Source organism: Microtus ochrogaster, chromosome 10, assembly GCF_000317375.1.
Source record: "Microtus ochrogaster isolate Prairie Vole_2 chromosome 10, MicOch1.0, whole genome shotgun sequence".
NCBI classification, from domain to species: domain Eukaryota; kingdom Metazoa; phylum Chordata; class Mammalia; order Rodentia; family Cricetidae; genus Microtus; species Microtus ochrogaster.
Window position 1 is genome coordinate 37,913,395 of NC_022016.1, and position 5,313 is coordinate 37,918,707.

Here is a 5,313-nt window from a genome sequence, read left to right on the forward strand (position 1 = left end):
CTGGGCTGAAAAGCCTAAGATCATGGTGTTAGCACCCAACAGACTTCTTGCTGTCTCACAGCATGGTAGAGGCATCAATGGCAGGATAAACCAAGCGTGCCAGTTCAGATCCCTCTTCCTCTTGTCATAAAGCCACCAATGCCACCACAAGAGCTCCACCTTCAAGATCTTACGGATTAGTAACATATTTTTGTTACTGTGGCAAAAACACCTGACATAAACACTTTCGTGGAGGAAGGCTTTCTTTAGCCTCAAAGTGGTAAAGGTTTGAGTCCATAGTTAGTCAGCGCCATTGCTTTGAACTTGTGGTGGAGCAGAACATCACTGTGGAGAGGGGTTAGTGGGAAGAAATGCTCACTCCATGGCAGCTGGGAAGCAGAACAAGAGAATGAAGAGACCCGTGATGAGATATATCCTTGCAGACGCACCTCATTGGCCCACTTCCACCAACTAGAACCTACCTCCTAATAGGCCATTCAGCTTTCAATATACCAATGGATTATTCTCTTGATGAAGTTTGCATCCGCCAGATCCAATCACTTCTGAACGCTGTTGTATCAAGAACCAAGCCTGCAGGTTGGTGACATAGCTCAATCAATAAATGGCTTTTGAGCAAACATAAAGATGTGAATTCTATCCCTAGTACCAATGTGCGTGCTTATGATCCCAGCTTTGAGATGGCAAAGACAGGTAGTTCCCTGAAACTCATTGGTCAGTCTGCTTAGCCTACATTGGCCAGTCGGCTTAGCCTAACTGTTATGCCCCAGATCCCAGTAAGAGAGACCCTGTTGCAAAAATAAATAAATAAATGAGTCTAAAGAGATGGTTCAGTGGGTAAAGTGCTTGCCATGTAGCCTTGTGAACCTGAATTCAGGTTCCATGTACCCACATAAGAGGCAGATGTGATGGTACACATCTGTAACCCCAGCACTGGAGTGTGGAGACAGGCATGTCTCTGAGGTTTGCTGGTCAACCAGTGAAGTTGAAATTATGAGTTCTGGGTTCAGTGAGAGACCTGACACCAAATAATAGTAATAATAATAATAATAATAACAATAATAGCAGTAATAATGTAGAGAAGCAATTGAGGGAGATAACTGCTTGGGTGAGCATATACACACATGTATACACATACCACAGAAGGCAAGAGAGGAGGAGAGAAAGAATGAACCAAACCTGTAACACATGAGCCTTTGTAGACATTTTCCTAGCCAAACCATAACACATTCCACATGTCCCCCCTCCCAGTTCTATCAACATATGTGTTTGGGTGGGACTCACCACCCTCTCCATATCATCACAGGGACAATTAAATGTTGGCATGGGAATTGGGGTGGGGACACATTCAAACAATGACACCAATGCCTAAAACTGGAAAGATTATATATTAAAGTATGCTTTCTATTTATTTTGCAAAATGAAGGAATGTGGCCTTCCCTGCTGAAGGAGAGAAACTGTGTCAGCCTTTGGGACTTGGTTGTCCTGTAGCTTTCTACAGCCCCAATGTCCCCCTATTACTCTCTGCCACTGGGAACAGATCTTGGTCACCATAAATTATTTCTTTTCATTCTGAGGGTCTGGTATGGCATTATGAAGAGGAGAGTGAAAATTTTCTTATCCCCTTGTCCCTAACAAATGTGTAGAAAAGACAGGGTTGAGACCCTCGAACTGGGTGGACATGAACATGCATTTTGATGGAAAGGGTCCATTCTTGGCACAGAATTACTCTGCAATGTCTGCATGCAGAACACCACAAAGCCTAGGAGAACATCAGAGAAAAATAGTGTGTGTATGTAGTGTGCATGTGTGTGTGGTGTTTGTGTGTAATGTGTATGTATGTGGCGTGTGTGTGGTATGTGTGTGTGATATGTATGCATGTGGTATGTGTGTGCATGTGCATGTGGGGTGTGTGATGTGAAGTGTGTGTGGTATGTATGTGGTGTGTATGTGTGTTATGTGTGTTGTGTGTGTGCATTTTCTGTTGTGTGTGTATATGTGGTGTGTATGTGGTGTATATGCTTGGTGTGTATGATGTGTGGTGTTTGTGTGACGTGTGGTGTGGTGTGTATGTGGTGTATATGCTTGGTGTGTGTGATGTGTGGTGTTTGTGTGACGTGTGGTGTGGTGTGCATGTACTATGTGTGTATGGTGTTTGTGGTATGTGTGTATGGTGTGTAAGTCATAGGTCAAACTCAGGTGTCACTCCTGTTGCTTTGGGGACAAGCACTCACTGGGACCTGGCCTCATCGATTCAGCTAGACTGAGGATTTCTTGCCACCACCTCCCCAGCACTGAGGTCACAGGTGTGTGTCACCATGGCCAGCTTTTTCCATGATACTGGGGCTAGAGCTAAATTCCTTAAGCACGCACAGCAGACACATTACTGTCACCTCCCCAGTTCCCACTCCCCATGGTTTTGAAGCCAGACGGCAGACTGCTCATTCCTGGCCTAGCATTTTAGGAGATAAACATTGTAACCCCTGTATAAAACACATTTTTTTCCTCAGATTTCAAAAAAAAAAAATCTTAATGGACTCTTTCCAGGATCTTGTATCTTCACCAGGATTTTCTAGTGGAAACCTGAGAGAATTTGCAAGCTGACATTTCCCATTGCTGAGGGCATTTATGATCACCACTGCCTATAAGATCAAGTCCAAGTTTCTTGGCCACCAGCAAAATCCCTTCTTGGAGCTGTAGGCTCCATCTGCAAGGCTGTCTCAGCCTGACCCAAGCTGATCACTGTCAGCCCCACAGCCATGTTTACTCCTTAGGACTTGGAGCTACCCTTTTCTCTCAACCTAAATGCCTGTCCTATGAGACTGAGGACAGGCTCGGCAAGAATACCTGGAGAGCACACATCAGTCACACAGGCTAAGAGCCAGGGGATGCAGACAGTATATTTGGACATAGTTCTGGGGTTCCTGTCCCCAGAAAGTTCAGTAGTTTCGACTTCTTAGGAGGGTTTTTGTTTTGTTTTGTTTTGCTTTGCTTTGCTTTGTTTTGTTTTGTTTTTAATCAACCCAGGATCAAACCACATAATTTCAGTTGTAATTACTTGAGGGGGAAAATAGCCTTGAAACACAGAGGCAATAAAGTGTTAGTGACCCAGAAATACAAAGACAGCTGGGGGCAGCAGGGCAGCGGAAAGCACCAGGCAAGGTGCCAGGAAGTAGACGGGGCTCTCGGTAAATAGGGGACTAGGGAAGAGCCCATATGAACTTTACGGAGAACAGAGGACTCTCTGGCGGCTACCAGGCTACCACACTAACTTTTTCTCCTCTCCTTTCCACCATGTGGCCCCCTGCCCACCAGCTATGCCCCCAGTTGGTGGGCCTCCCTCCTGAGAAGGCTGCCTGGCTTCACTTTGCTTCTCCTGTTTTGAAACTCGATGCCTTCTTGAAGACACTTTTGCCGCCTGAAGTTCAGAGCAGGAGGGACCTTACTGAATGAAAAGTCCTCATTTCTCAAGTTCCATGTGTCCACAAATTTCCTGCGATTTACTCATATTTCTTCTTCTTCTTCTGTATATGTGTGCATGCGCACGTGTGCACAAGCCCTTTGATTTAAAAACCAGGTCTCAAAACTGAGGATGTGGCTCAGTAGGTAAGGTGCTGCTCCTTCAAGCATGGCAACCTGAGTTCAGATCCTTAACACCTTAGTAATATGCCAGGCGTAGCAGCACATGCCTATAACCCCAACGTTAGGCATTGGTCAGCCAGGCTACCCAGGTTCAGGGAGATACCTTGTTTCAAAAAATAAGATGATAGGCAATTGAAGAAAATAGTCGATGTCAACCTCTGGCCTCGACAAGCCCATGCACAAGCAAGTAAACACAAACACACACACACACACACACACACACACACACACACACACACACAACGAATAACGACGGCAACAGCATAAAAAGCCAGTTCTCCTGTCTTCTTCTCTGCACTGGATTAGATGTTTTGGACATTTCGAACAAATTTGCCCCAGCTCCACATCTTATGACTGTAGTCTAGCTCAGCTGCTCCCACACTCCACCCTGCTTTGTAGGAATGTAGCTGGGCCCAGTGCCAAGTGCCTTGGGTATTTGGTATAGGCGTGTAGATGACACTCAGCCTTAAGCCATTGCCATCACTTCCTCCTGCCGCAACTTGGTTCTACATCTCATAGCTGGTACCTTTGTGAAGCCTCGCTCCTCTGCCTCTCGTGGCAATCTCTTTCTCAGAGTCTGTATACCTGTTTCCTCTCACTGGGGGTCTTTGGAAGTTTATGTGACACTTCTTGCCTCTAATACTGTTTAATGTCATCAGAATATAACTCCAATGTGAACACAGGCCACCACATGTGTGTAGCAAGCTCTTTCTGATGAGCCATCTCCCTAAGCCCAGGCATTCTTTCCAAAAATTCCTAGTCCCTATGCGAAGTTATATATGGCAATGTATACCTGTTACCCTAAGGTGGGCCAAGGACTTGTCTTTTGACTTTGAATTTGGTCACGGTATTTGCTTGGACTAACAGAACGTGGGTGAAAACGGCAGTGTGTCAGTTAACAATGAAAGCTTTGAGTATCTGCCAGGCATGTGGAGGTTTCCATCTTTTATTATAAGAAGACCACAGCCCAGACATCCATTGCTGTTTCATCATGAATCAATCTTAGATTGATCCTGCACGGGGCAAATGTGAACCCAAACTGAAGCCTGCACTCAAATCTAGTATATCTTGAATCTTAGCCAACCTTTAGACCATGGGTCATGAAATAGATATTTACAGAAGTAACGTGTGCAATCATAGGAGCTTGCTTGTTGCACAGAACCGATGAATAAAAAGTTCGCCTATTACACAGTCCTTCTATGACATTTTAGAGTGCTAAGCCAATGGGGAATGGATGAGTGAATGTCAATCTCATTCTCTAGACTATCAGCTCTGCTCTGACTACAGTTGACATCACAATGGTCCCCATTATTGAAGGCATATATGCTCCAAGATATTCTGTGAATGTCTAGAACTGTGATACTGAATTATTTATGTGTGTGTGTGTATATATATACACTATTTTTCTTGTACCCACATGCCTAAGTTTAATTTACCAAACACAGTAAGATTGATAACAACAGTTAATAATAAAACTACAACAACAATTATAACAATACAAAATGTAAAATTTATGAATTTTTATTTCTAGCGTTTTCCACATTCGTATATTTCAGTTACGATTAGTTTCAGGTGATTTCAAATCTATGACTAAAGGGAGACTGTTGCTTCGTACTTAGCCGTCTGTGATGTGGACCCCCAAATCTATGACTAAAGGGAGACTGTTGCTTCGTA